Consider the following 15,075-nt stretch of genomic DNA (forward strand, 5'->3'; position numbering starts at 1 on the left):
CTATCAAAGAACCTCATGAAACACAACAAAGTAATGGAAAAAAAGGCACTGATTTTGGATAATCTTTACTTCTGAAATAAAGAATCACTATGCAAGTATACCCTAAGCAAAACGACAGTCCTCCTTAAAATAAATACAGTGAAAGGTACCGCAGGCTCCTTAAGATTTTATCAACTATTTCAGGTATATTGAGGGAGCTGGATTAAAATAAGGTTAAATACACATCTTCCCAACTACACTTGCAGGTCTGGTCCTTTGCTTCAATACAACTTTTGGTGTCTCAAATTTATAGTCATATCAAAGTCCTCAGGAGATCATCTTCCTCTCCATCACCTCTGAAGTTTGTCTGCGGGGTTACTCTCCTCACCAGCCTCCCAGGTTGAACTGCTGCTGCAGGCTGCCTACTTGCTCACACCTCTGCTGGCACCTCCTAAAAGCCTCCCCTCCCTGCAAGCCATGGAGGAACCTGCCTGGTTAAACCCCAAGGGTTTCACCTGCCTCCTGGAGCAGCTATAAAAGCAAGACAAGCAAGCTGCTGCTCACCACTGGCAGTCATAAAAGGACATAACATACCATGCATGTCCTCAACTGCAAACATGCTGAGCAAGCTGTTAAGCATCACCAAATGTATTAGAATGCATCTTTTCATATAAACTGCAGTGACACGTGGACAACAGGATGAGTTTCACGAAGCAAGCATCATTTTCCAAATGCTTTCCAGAGTGAAAGTTGTTGGCTTTCTTAAAAATTAAGAACATCTTTCCATTCTTTGTTAGCTGTTTATCATGCCACACTTAGCAGAGCCGGAGGTACTCTATTTTATTACTTTTTTTTTTTTTTTGAATACCTTTATTGAGACAACTATTATTGAAGCCTACCCTCCAGAAAACATGAATACTCGAGAGAATAAGGAAGACTAGAATTTGACTGTATTTAAACACAAATAAGTTGTTTCAACATCAATATTGAATAGTTGCAGAATTAGTTCTTACTGCTTTTCCATTAAAAATGATTTGGTGAGAGGATAAATGTAGAGCTGCTGGCACATCCACTGCAGGACCCAGTTAAGCAGTGATGCATTACATTTATGGACTGACACTTAACATGTATTTCAAGTAGCACTTGCTATAAGTATTAAGAACTGAAGAATTTGATTGCTCAGAGCATTTGAACTGTAGACATGCAGTACTGCACATTTATTTACAAGCAGACGACTTGGAGACAGTGACTCAGATGCAACCCTACCTCTGAATTTCCTTTCATTTAAACCTCTGAGATGATCACATATGGGCCTTAGAGTTTTATTTTACAAGGCTGTGTTAGAACTTAACAGTAACTTAGGAAACTTCCCTTTTTAACAGTGTTAGAACTTAGCAGATTTTTCCCTGAATTTGTACTTGGCAATAAGGGAGGGTAGTACAGGGTGGGGTTGTTTTTGTTTTTGTTTTTTTTTTAAATACAGCTGAGAAGAATTTAACTGTGGGGCTCGCCTCTGAGGTGAAGATATCCAGCCACCCTCCTTGGACTTGCTTAATCCTTTAATAAGTGCCTCACAAAGTAGTCTGATCTATACTACACTATTTTAACGTAATCAACACAGTCATATTCCAATATCCTAGACATGTTTCGGCAAGAAAATACAGAGTTTAAAAACTGTGTAGAGACCTATATACTCAAGACAAGACATTTTTAAAGTTCTAAGTATTCTCACACACTAATGTCTTGGCCAATTTATTTTGTCAGTCCCCACTCTTTAAGGTGACCTTTCTGCCAGCCAATACTCCTTTGGTCTGGGGCTGTAGAAATAAAAGCCCCTTGACCTGAGTTTGCTAACTGTAACCACATCATCTACATATAACAGCAGTAAAGTTAGATCACTTTTTCCAAACAGAATTACAGTACAGAGGAAGATTGGAATGGAAAACATGACAGCACGGGGGAAGTAACTTTAAAGACTGCCCTCTTGCATAAAGGGGGAATGTGAGATTGTGATGAAGAAATGGCACTGGGACAACTGTGCTAGAATAGAGAGTGATAAGACTTGCTAGCCAAACCTGCACAGACTTGAATTACTTTTGGATGCCTTTTTAGTCCCAAGTGCTGTGAAGCACAGTCAAAAACAACACTGTATGACACAGGGACATCAATAGCACCAGCAAAAAAAAAAAAAAAAAAAAAAAAAAAAAAAAAAAAAAAAAAATTATATACACATACACACACACACAGAAGCAGCAAGAATAATTATGACTTCAGAACTTCCTCCCAGAAACAAGTCAAAAGAGGGTTGACACAAATTCTGCCAAGTGTCTCAGAGAGAAGTCTGCAGGTAAGAGACTGTAATAAGAAAGAGGAACAAAGTTAAACCTCGCTACTGGCTATAGAGTGCTGCTTCCCACTCTGATCTAGATGAGATGCTCATAGCCATACTCTGATGCAGATTCCTGCATGTAGGAGCTAACTGCAGCCCCCTGTCAGCTACTCAGTAGGTACAGTGATTGTTGCCATAGCCCTCCAGCCTGGCACCTTGCTGCTGACTAGGTGCAAGGACTGCAGACAAATTTGTACATGGCTATCAGGGTATAAAAAGAATAAAGTACTTAAAACCTTTAAGAGCCTAGCTCACTTAACCCTCTCTTGAGAGGAGCTGTACCCTGCTTTTTTTTTTTTTTTTTTCAAGCTTTGCCACCAACATCTCAGTTCTGGGAAGTACCAGGAGCATACGAGCAGCAACTTTTTTTTCAGCAAATTTTCTTTTCTCCACCTCTCCCCCCCACAAGCAACAGGAAGGTTTATGAGACAAGATGGCTGCTGCACTCAGAGTGCTACACTACAAGATGGAGGCGAAGAGTGAAAAATCTGCCATGAGTGCATTTTGCTTTCAATTTAATTATTCATACTTAGATAAGTCTATTCAACTAGTTTGGGTTTACCCTGTTTTCCATGGCACTAACACAACACCTAAGGCAATTAGCTCTGTTTACAGGACACAATGAATAAATAGCTTTCAGTACATAATGTCTGGCCTCAGAACTACTATATGCTCAAAGATCACCTCCAAAAAAAGGGGCCAAGCTGGGCATTTAGTTTTGTTTGCTCCACAGAGGTAAGCAGTTACCTTTAAAAACATATTGTCATCAGGGGAAGGTAATTACAGATTTCTATACCAGAGAGAACCACATTTTCTTTCTGCTCTAACCCCAATGTCCCTTTCTGCACCCACTCCAGAGGGTAGGGAGAAGGTCACAGGTAAAAGCAGTCATCCTGTGTGGCTGCTACACAAAGTTGGGGTACTCCTGTAGTCATTCCTGTGCCACCACCTTGAATACACAGCAAGACAAAGCAACATCTCCAATGCTCCAGCCTAAAAACTGCTTGTCATTTGGAGGATGCTAAAATACGAAAATGGAACAGTGGGCTAGCAGATGGAAAGTCCCAACAAGTGAAGACATTAATCCCACCAAATATACCCAACAGCAGCACAATCAGTTTGAATGGACCTAATTAATGGCCCCAAAGTCTTTTTTTAAATACAGAAAGAAAAAAAAATAAATAAAATGAACAGGCATCAGCCAAGACTGCCTAGCAGAAAAGGAAGCCTGTCATCACTGATCAGGAAAAACTTTCCCCTTGAACCTGAAAAATGTGCAACCTCTGCATTGTTTTACATAGTCTGTTCTAGTCTTAGTCCAGACTAAACAACCCCAGTTACCTCAGCCGCTCTTCGTAGGACCTGTATTCCAGGCCTTTCACCAGTTTCGTAGCCCTTCTGTGGGCACATTCATTCTAGGGCCTCAATGTCCTTCTTGTACTGAGGGGCGCACAGCTGAACACAATACTCGAGGTGTAGCCACACCAGAGCAGAATACAGGGGAACAATCACCTCCCTGGTCCAGCTGGCTACACTATTCGTGATAGAAGACAGGATGCTGTTGGCCTTCTTGACCACCTGGGCACACTGCCAGCTCAGGTTCAGGTGAGAATCAATCAGCGCACCCAAGTCCTCTTCCTCTGGCACAGCTTTCAAGCCACTCTCCCTCAAGCCCGTAGCACTGCATGGGGTTGTTCTGGCCAAAGTGCAGGACCTGGCATTTAGCCACGTTGAACCTCATCCCATTGACCTCTGCCCATTGACCCATCCTGTCCAGGTCCCTCTGCAGGGCCTTCCTATCCTCCAGCAGATCAACACTACCCCCCAGCTTGGTGTCATCTGCAAACGTACTGAGGACGCACTCAATTTCCTCATCCAAGTCATCAATGATGATATTAAAGAGGACAGGCCCAAACACCAACCCCTGCAGAACACCACCAGTGACCAGTCACTAGCTGAATTTCACTCCTTTCACCACTACTCATTAGGCCTGGCCATCCATCCAGATTACTCAAAAAGATAAATAGAAGTATTATTTTACCATATCTGCTCACAAAAATAAATAAATAAATGTACACACACATTAAGCTCTGGCCACTATGCACAAGGCAATTCATAGCAGCACTTTGCTTAAGAAGTCTGGAGAGAGTTCTTGCTAACTGGTAAATACAAGCAATTAGCCAAGGGAAGAGCATAAGCAACACATTCTTCGCCTCCATACAGCTTATCAAGTTTATTTTGCACTATTACACTTTTATAATTTATATAAAAAGCCAGCAGCTATTTGGCAATATTTACACCCAGAAACAGCAATTTAATCATATATGAAAACATCAATGGCACTGGATGCCTGAGGACATTGGAAACTTCTCACCTCCCACTAACCTGTCTGAAACTTGCCTTGGTCATGTTAGCTGTTAACTAAAAATAACTTTTAAATGTTTCTTTATTAGGCTTGTCCCTCTAAAGAGAGGTATGAAGTTTATTAAATTTATCATGTGAAATATTGAATGCTTGCACAGCAAAAACAAGCAGAATGCAAGTTCAGCAATCTTCCCTCTACAGTGATGTAGCTGCTCTGACAAAGCAAAATTCACAGTGATTTCATGGCCAGGCAGAATCAAGCTGAATGACAGACATTAGACACTTCCATCATTAAAAACACTCCAAAAGCAAACTGTTAAGTGTGACTTGGCTCCTTAAAATAATCCAACAAATACATTCACATGACCTATATGTAGTTGCTTACTAAATACATAACCTTTGAAGCCTAATTTTGGGGTGCTAAAGTTTTGAATGCCAGCACTGTGACTAGATAAGCATCTCATTTGAGGCAATCCTGTATTTATTGCTGTTATACAGATCACAAAGCTCTTAATCAGCCAGGCTTCTCAGGAATCTCAGTTCTATTTTTCTTTAAAAATCTTTTTTGTGGGCAACAGTTAGTGAAGACCAGAAATTGTTTGCTGCTCAGAAAACTTTTCTAAACGTCTACTTGCCTGCATTACAAACACAGTCATAGCAACAGCTACCCTTCATGAACTCCTGAGGACTGGTGTCAAGGACAGAAGGGATGTTAAGTTAGCATTAGCTTCTCAGACACAGCACCAATTGCTCCCATATCAAAGCTGATAGAATGCATGGAAAGCTTGCTGAGATGCACTTGATGCACTGTGAATAACCCACTTTTGCTTTGTCAATATTCCACTTCAGAGGAGGATGAAAATTCATAGTTAAAAATGTAGGGGGAAAAAAAAAGGAAAATAAGTTGTGTTCAGTATATAGCAAAGCTTTTTCCAATAAGTTTTAAAAATGACATAGTTCTGCCACTTAATTGGAACTCTACTTCAAACATAAAACAGATTTCCTACATGAATGGTTACCCTTCATTAATCTTCTTTATGAAAATGAAGGACTTCTTTGGGAGCTCTAGCCTGGGGGGATTTTTTAATTTATTTTTTAACACTCATTTTACTGTTTCTTTTAAAATGCAAGCAAGTCCAGCATAGTGAGGAGGTTCAGTAGAGTCCATAAGACTTCAGAGAAACTTGAACTGCAGAAGCTAATGTACGTGTATATCTTAATGCCCGGCACGGTGGAGCATTCTATGGTTTCACCATTGGATATAAGTGCCAAGGCTAAACCTCACCTCCTATGTTCAGCTGTTTGCCAGACATACTACCTCAGCAGTAGCAAAACAGAGCTTCATAACTGTTGAACTATCCCAGGTTTCCAGCACACATGTAGGCCTTGCAGAACACTCATTAGGCCATTCTTATTATCATTTTTCTTGAAGAAAGAAATAGAAGATTCAGACTAAAAATTTTCAACTGTGAGCTCAGTAATAGTTGCTCTTTTTAAGATACTGGAAGTAATTGAAAAAGCAGAAACATTCACACAACGCTTATTATATTCTTGTTTAAGTAAGCAATTCAATCTCTGATTTTTCCAAAAGCCCAGGCAACAAACACTATTGAGATTTACAATAATCCTACAAAACAGTGATAATAGCAATCTTTTTCCACAAGCATAACTGAAATTTTAGAGTTGAGCTCTATTTTGCAATTTATATCATTTTCTAAAATCAGAAGGTACACAGCTAACTAGCTCTTTGCTTGTTGTCTTTCATCTTAGGAAACCCAGAAGAATTCTTACAATCATCCTAGCTAAAAAACAAATTGATTTAAAACAGTATAAACATTAATCGGTTTTGAATGTAACGATGATTTGCCTCCAGTTCCATCTGTAGCCAAATCTTTGTTAATTCACAGAGTTCCTAGCCAATTTGAGTGGTGCCACAAGGAAGCAGAGCTGTGCTCAATTAGTGTCCAGTAAACTATCAAGATAGAGAAAAAACACATTTCTAAACAAACACTGCCTTTTATTATGCTTAAAATACATACTTACAATTAATTTGACCACCAAAAGGAAGTAATTTTCCAATAATTTAAGAAACAGCAGTCTGATACATTCTGAGATAAGGATGCTAAAAGAGAATCCTTTATTCTTACTAGTTTGCTGCCATTTCACATGGAGTGAAACACCAATGCAGTACATCTCAGCCCTAAAAGCTTCCAGCACAAACCTTTCTTCTCGTCCATGTTGCTTTGGACTTGTTCGATTGGCAGTTTTTCTTTGTCACTTTATAACCATTTCTATCTCTCTAGTATAGAAAGGTAGCAAGTCTACCCTATTTTCCCTGACTCGTTAGAGACTAGGGACCTCCAAAACCCACCAGGAAAGAGAAAAAAAAAACAGCATCTTTTATCATCCATGCTGTTCTTTTCCATTTTATTCTCCCTTCACCTAAAGATAGCCAGAGAAGGACAGTTATTTCTTGCCATCTTAAACATGCTTAATTTTGTTGTTGTTGCCAATTAGTCTGCAGTGTCATTCCAAATTCCTGGTTCTCAGTATTTGTAGGAACTTCTAAAAACATTTAAACCTAAAGGCAAAATGACCAAAGCAAGACAAAGTAGTACCACAGTTTTCTGAGTCAGTTAAGTTTAACAGCCTACACTGCCTTTGTATAGCAGTCGAAGAAGTGTAACATATGAGAAATCACTTAGAAAAAGGAAAAGTTTAAGGAATTTATAAACTAGAAAATCAGTGTGTATTTTATAATAGATAATGGAAATTATACAAAAGAAAAACCTTCTCTTGTTTATACTCACTACCTTCCATTAACACGCTCTATTTGGTGATTTCCAAGATGTTCCAGCAGTAAGATTTATTTACTTTTAAGTAATTAATGAAAGAGACAAGCTGCTAAGAAGTTTGATTCGCTTGATTTCAAAACTTTTGAGCTATTTAAAGATAGTCAGTTCTGCTAGGTGTGTTCTGGAGGGTTTTTGTGTCTGCTATTTTGTTGTTGGTGGTGGTGATTTGTTTTTGTGGTTTTTTTTGGTCAGAATGTTTGGATCATGTCATCATGAAAGATAAGTTAACGTAAAGAGGTATTACTTCAACCAGATAGACTATGCTGTAACTAACTGCACTTTGGTGGAAGAAATGAGAAATATGTTTTCTCTAAAAAACACTAATCACACTAAATATGCAATGAATGTTCTAAAACATACCAATTTTACATCAACTATACCAATATTTATTTTGAATTATGTTGACAATTAATAGCTCTTCACCTTTCAAGAGAGCAGGCAGCTGATAGATTGTTATGGATGAGAGGTAGAAATGATGGTTTTCAGAGACCTCTGTAATCCACAGAAAGTTCAGATCATATCTGAATTGGGCATAAAACTATTCCTAAGATATGATTATCATTTCTATAATTTATTCATCTTTTCTGCTTATGCTGGCACAATAGCAAGAAGCAAGACAGCCCTACAATGTGCATACCTGTAACATGTCAGGAACAAGTATAAACAGAGAAACATATTGGCCAAACACATTTTGCTATTCCTTAAAAAAAAAATCCCTGTACACCAACATAGAAATAATACCTCCTGCCCTAGCTTTCTCCAAGTTTCAGTTACATAAAACAGTCTAATGCATTTATATATTTCATATGTAGGTCACCCTAAACATTTACATAGTCTACCAAAATTCATTTTTGCAGGTGTATTAAGTGTCTTAAGACACAGAGAAGTAAAAATAAAATTATTATAAAAAGAGCCATTTTGAAGTGAAATATGCAGCATTTGATATTTTTCCTAACATTACTCTTTCTGCCTAAGAAATTTCAGTCTCAGAAATTAAACAAAACATTTGTACTGTCCTAAGATGCGAAATAAAGAAAAACTTACAATTAAGTACCAATTCTGAACTTGAATGTGTGCTTTCTAGATTTATTTTCAAATTAATTTTGGTAATTTACCACTGCTCTTTGCAAATCTGGCCTCTAGTTAGTAAGGCTTCCACACATATGGCCTGACTTTCTAAAGAGCCTATTAGGAAAGAAAGGGGGGAAAAAGGGAAGAAAAGAAATTCCATTACTGTTTTCATGCTTTTTCATTGAACCATCACTGCATTCGCTTGCAATATCTCTAAAGAAGGATTATAAAAGTCCTTTCCCAGAACATGTACTAAATGGAAAGGAGCTCCAAACCTGGAGAGTATCTGAAAGGGGCCTCTTGTGAAGTGAATTCTCCCATGCAGCCCTTTGAAACCCTTTGCTTGGTCAAGTTGCTGGGCCTCCACATACAATTAGCTATTACTAAGGCTTATCCCAAATACTTTCACTAGCCCATCACAGCAGTGATTAGCAAAAGCCTTACTGCACATCTTCATATTGGTAATGGATCCATTAGCAGAATCCTACTTCAGTTCAGAACAAGTTGAAACAATTTTCACTTTATTAACACATCTTCAGCACATGTGGACTTCTGAAGAGCCACATGTTAACTACTCTACTCTGTAACTTAAAAGCTCTCTCCAGATATTAAGGCTTCAGTAATCAGTTTTATTTTGTGGTCCTGGTTTAACAAGCTGAAAATATATCCTATTTGTCAACAACATGCATGTTAATCAAAACTTTTAAAAAGCATTCATTAATTTTACACACAAGGAGGTCCAGGAGACAAAAATAAGAGAAACTATATGTAGGGTTTATCATTGGATTGAGATAAATATTGTGTATGTAATTTCAAAAAGACTAGCTGACTTTGGATGGGCCCACGTGCTTCCAAAGACACTTTGGACGGGCCCATGTGCACATGGAGTTGGCTATCTTTGAAGTCCTTTTGTTCCCAAGACAGCCATGTCAAAGTCCCTTTCTGTACTTACTCCAAACATTTGGTACATTTTGATGGTATTTATTTTTATGAGTATGTCCTAAACAGCCCATCACTGGCATTTTATTTGAGCAGTAGTTGCAGATCATCAGCTACCCATACCAGTGAGAATCCCAAATCTTATTCACTCATGGGAATAAAGCAAAGGAAGAAGACAGACAACATTCGATATCCAAGGAGTCCTAACAACCACAAATTAAACCAGGAATCTATAACAGAGTGAAGTCTCTGCACCTTTTCAGTTTTTAAACCCAAAACCTTAAGGAATACCATAGTACACTTTAAGCCACATTACTTCTGGGAAGAAAATAAATAAAACCCCACTGTTTGACAATTGCACTGCATCTGAAAAGCAGAACTGGAAAATCCACAGAGGCTGAAGAAATGCCAGGGGAAACAGTGGAATTTGCTAGAAGCTTTGAATTGCAAATGTAAGGGGAAATCCTCTTCTGGAAAATATATTCTAACTCTATATTGAGAGCACATGAATGCCAAAAGAAATCTGACACCTTTCCCTCTCTTTTCACCTTTTGTCTTTAACCCTCTTTTTCTCTCTCATTACTACAATTTTCCCCCTTTTTTTTTTCCCCTCCTCCATTAGCTGCACCTTGTCATTACTGCAAATTTTTCTTACTGAGAGAAGTGGTCAAAGTATTTCTCCTGCAGACCACCCCAAAAAGGAAGGGCTCTGTTTTCCCCAGGAGGCAGAAATAGCCCTGAAAGAAATCCCCACATTAAGAGTTGCCCTACAAAGTTCTGCCCTGATACACAGACCTCCGATTTTGCTATTTGCTGCACATGGGAGGCTCCATCTGTTCCCCTCCCCATTTTAGGCCACCCACCACTAACCATCTCACCCCTATGGTGGCAGAGGCCATTCAAAAAATGGTGCTGCAGGCTCAGGTGCTGCACACTACCACCGCAACGCTCACACACCCCAGTCTCTAGCACCGGATGCAGCTGGTTGGAAAGCTCCAGGAATCAGACCAAATCTGCAGTACAGGCCCCAACACTGATTCAAGCCATGAATACGGATATAAATAAGCAATGAATAAACCATATATTTAGCCTTATCTCAAGATCTGTATGATCTTACTGTCAAAAAAAATAGAATAAAGAGCAGGCTAAGTTCTTCAACAAGATGGCAGCACGTCTCCAAGCACCATGCTAAATTCACAGCCATAAATTCATAATTAATGTCTGATTTTGCACCAAAGAAACTAACAACAGCCTTCATATTAGCATCGCTAAATGTAAAATCCTTGTATCACAAGCAGGCATTCCCAAACTGCAGCCCAACACAATTGCACATGTGTTTCCCATCAGTGACTAATGGTTACCTTGTTGCTGTGAAAACTAATTTGCAGATTCTGACAGTGCTTGGGAAAGGAGTAGGGCAGCTTTCAGCTGTTGCATTTATAAGGACAATCAGTTATGCAGTTGTTTGCGTATGTTGTGAGCTTCGTCGTGTTTGTAGGCACACAATTCATTAAATCCTATTGCAGTATCACCTCCCCTTTGAATGATGAGTTCTACAAAACATTTCAGGTAAATAATTCTAAACCAAGTAACTAGAATATAATTCAGTTAATGGCTCCTTGTGAAAGCAAAGTACAAAGCACTCTGATAGTAGTAGCCAACAGGCTGCTCCTGGGAGATAGCAAAGGATTTCTCAGCATCCACAGACCACCAGAAAGGCTTCCAAAACCATACCAATCCTTCATTTGCACAAACACATTCAAACAAACAAACAAAAAAACCCTAATCACCATCTTAATAATTGAATGTAGAGACCTGAGAAGTACCTGATGCTAATGCCATGTACAAAAACAATGGGAGATTCACAGGCTCCAAAAATCAAACCTTGATTAACTGGATATTATTGTTTGGTTTTGTGATGAGAAGAACATGCCTGTATGTGCCAAAAAGAAAGATCCTATCAGAGAAGCTGATGGGGGTGTTCCTCCTGCTTTCCTAACAACTTTAGTACTACATACACCGTGATTTCTATACAGTAGAAAAGAAGGACAGAGACTAAGATTTTATTTTTTTTTTTCAGGCACCGAATTCTAAAAGTCTTTTTTATTTTTGAAGGAGATTGGGAAACCGAGAAAGTCATATGTTGGTGGGGAGAAATAAGAGGAGTTTGACCTCTGCAAATTCTTCTCTGCTGATGTAGGTTTGTAAACTAGAGCTGAAGGAAATTACTTTCCAGAGTAACCAGACACGTGGCCAGCTTCTCACATCATTACACATACATGATTTTTCTAATCAAACATATTAGAGATTACAGAAAAGCTTATAGAGTTTCCACAGCAAATGAGTTTTAAATTGCAAAAAAGACTCTTAGAGTGTCAAACAGACAATTTATTCATACCATATTTTGGGCACAAAATGCAGATTTTTCCTTCCACATAGCTTAAGGGCTCACCCTTCCCAGTCCAACAAGGATTAATTTCACATACCAAAGAACGATAGGTTATACCCCCCTATAGACTTCACTTGCCCTTTGCACCTTTAGCTCTCCTCCTCCCCACACCCCCCAGTTAGCAGGGGAGAAAACCCCAGACCCTCTTTCTATGCTTTATATGCAAATACCTGGTGAGCAGCAGGAACCTTGCCCCTCTGCCTTGCACTTCACCCTGTCTTCTCCCTCTGGTAGCTCCCAGGGTAGCCCCATACCTCTGTCTCCTGCCCCATCTAACCAGGGCAGCCAGAGTTGCAGCAGCTGCTTCTAATCAGTTTCTCAGTCATAGCTAAAGAAAGTAATTAGGCCCTTCATTAGCTTATTGCAGAGGATTGCTGCTGTATGGCACACCCGTATCCCATCCCATCACAGAACACCAAATAACCTGTGTTAGGCATGAAGAACATGACTTTCATCAGAATCGGCTGTACTTTTTAATATGTTAAACCTCTGTGAAGCAGCCACCTTCTCCAATAGTCTAACAAAAGGCACATGTTCAGGCCACAGCAAGATCACCCTCTGCCCCACCTGCTCCCCTTGAGGAACACAGAAGCTCTCCATCTGTGCCTGTGCAGGTCAGGATCCAAAGTGGATGTGGGCCATGGTTACCCTTTCCTGCTTCTATCAGGATTACACCAACCTGAAAATTAATTCAATCATTTTCTATTCAGTTGCACTTTCACCCAAATATCCTAAAGCACTCCTCAAACAATAAGTAATTAGCGTCCACATCCCGCCTGCAAGGTGTGCACATGTAAGCAGAGCAGCGGTTTTACATGCGTATTGCAGGCAGTGCCAGGGAGCAGCTGGGAGGCAGCACAGCCTCCTCCTCCTCCTCCTCCTTCTTCCCCGTGCCTGTGTATAGCCAGCAGCGTGGCTGCACACAGCCCAATTTATAGATGGCGGAAACAGACACTGGGAGATTACACATCATAAAACATGGATGTGGCAAAGCCAAAAAGCAGGTCATAGTGCATTGGGGATGCAGCACTAATTAAAAATAACAAGCCAGCTCCACGCTTTAACTTTCTCCGTGCTTCTGCTGAGGAGAGTAAAAAAGAGCATTTGTATTTCTGCAAGAACAAGACTGCTTTCTCAGTTTCTCCTCCCCTAAGGAAGACTTCAATTATTTGCTCTTTTTTTTTTTTTTTTTTTTTTTTTTTTTTCTCAAAATGCTGCATTCCCAAGATAAAAATATGTCCGCATGCCAAATTTTGGTAGGCAAACTATGCTCCTTACTAGGATGAATTAACATGGTATCTCTTCAAAAAGGGTGAGCTCCATGCAGAATACTACAGAAGACTTTAGGAGAAGCATAACATTGCCGAGTGAAACCACAGGGGACAGGCTTGCTAGGATGAGGATTTAGCAGGTGCCTGAGCTGATCGAACAAATCCCTGCTGTCAGAAGGGTTCCTTCTGCTCCTGTACATGCAGCAGTGTGGCCCAGCACCTGGTGCTTGGCCCACCCCAGATCCTGTTCAGCTCTCAGAATCTGCAGACAACCGCTCTGCTGTGCTGCTGCATAGTTGGCAGCCAGTGCCCTGCTTAGGACCTTGGCTGTGTGATGGAACAACCTTAAACATGTTTCTGCATGTTTCCTACTCAGGAGAGGACTTAATTTGAAGTCATCTTTCCTAATTATAATACCTATCTTCATAAGAAGGAATAGGATTATGCTATAGTCTATGGCTTTTCAGCTAACTCTTAAAAATGAAAAACAGGTTTTCATCTGCTCTCCTTCCAGCTCCTATTGTCTTTCTCTAGCCTCCTGAGGTATATTTGCTAGGTAATGCAAGAGAATCACCAGTTGTCAAGATAATTGTCAATTGTCAGCTACATACTCCGATAATTTCTCTTTTCAACCTTTGCTACTTCTCTGCATGCATACAGAAAATTAGTAGCTTGCATGTAATGTCTCTTTTTTGTTTGCCATCACATGGGGCAGGATGCAGGTGTGGGAAGGGATTTCAAAACAGCCTTCTTGTGGCTGTGGTGCACCTCAATTCTGTTTTGTATGTGTCTCTCAGCAGGCTGTCAACAAAAGACAAAATCAAGTGGGAGACGGTGGGGCAAATGTATCCTAAGTGCTGTGCTGCAGTGCTGTGGAAACTTGATTGCACTTTGTTTGTTCTTGTGCATTGCTGTAATAGATGGGAGATGCAGAGTCCAGGCTGTGTAGCGTTGTATTTTCTTCAGATTTTCCCTTTCAGAAGGTAGTTTGCTTGGACAAAGAGGTGTCTTTGTCTCAACCTCGGTTATGAAATTCAAATGACAGCCCTTTGCCTTAGGTGCTGCTTCTGCTTTTCCTCTCTGTTTCTTTCATTTCTCCTCCCTGCTGTTACACTGGAGTGAATAATGCATTTTTTAGTGAATTTCCGTGGATTAGGCTTCCAATTAATTCAAGTCAGTTTTACAGACTCTGCCAATTCACATTGCTAAAATTCATTTGGAATTATTGGGGCAGGGTGAGGGGGTTTCCCATAAATTTTTTCCAGATTAACTACAAGAATGCAGTAGAAAGAAATTAGTCATTCTTACACGTGAGTATATACCATCGGTATGTGTAGGATTTGTTTCAGACTAAACTGAAAGCACAAATTACACTTTCTTCCTTTCTAAAAGGCCCATACGTGGTTTCACACCAACTGACAGTGGTAGTAATTAATGTGAAGGATCCCTGGGGTCTTTTAACCTCCTTTCTTAGCTTTTGATAGCTGAGACAGCCACAACCTGTGTGCCATTTAACTATCTATAAAACTGAGGGGGAAAAAGCATTTAAACATGACATTTGGTTTTCTTTAAACTTTCTAATGAGCTCTAGACAAAGCAGAAAGGCTTTTACTGAGGATTTTAAGAAACACTTTTTTTTTTCCCTCAATTGTTATCCCTAGGGCAGAGCATTTCTGCCTCCTCATAGACAGACGAATTCTAGGAACAGCTTCTACAAAAACCAGGAGCACCAATTGTGTGAAATAGGATCACATGGTA

General features: G+C 39.7%; 1 long non-coding RNA gene across 11 annotated transcripts in view; it reads right to left on the reverse strand.

The window, feature by feature from the left end:
• LOC311442568 overlaps positions 1–12,338 on the reverse strand; it is a 259,074-nt gene extending 246,736 nt beyond the window's left edge. For all 11 annotated transcript variants that reach the window (XR_014696743.1, XR_014696744.1, XR_014696745.1 and 8 more), the window contains exon 1: positions 12,217–12,338. This is a non-coding gene — a long non-coding RNA (uncharacterized lncRNA). The remainder of the gene's footprint in view (positions 1–12,216) is intronic.
• Between the last annotated feature and the right edge of the window lie 2,737 nt (positions 12,339–15,075).

This window comes from Aythya ferina, assembly GCF_964211825.1.
Source record: "Aythya ferina genome assembly, chromosome: 11".
Classification (NCBI taxonomy): domain Eukaryota; kingdom Metazoa; phylum Chordata; class Aves; order Anseriformes; family Anatidae; genus Aythya; species Aythya ferina.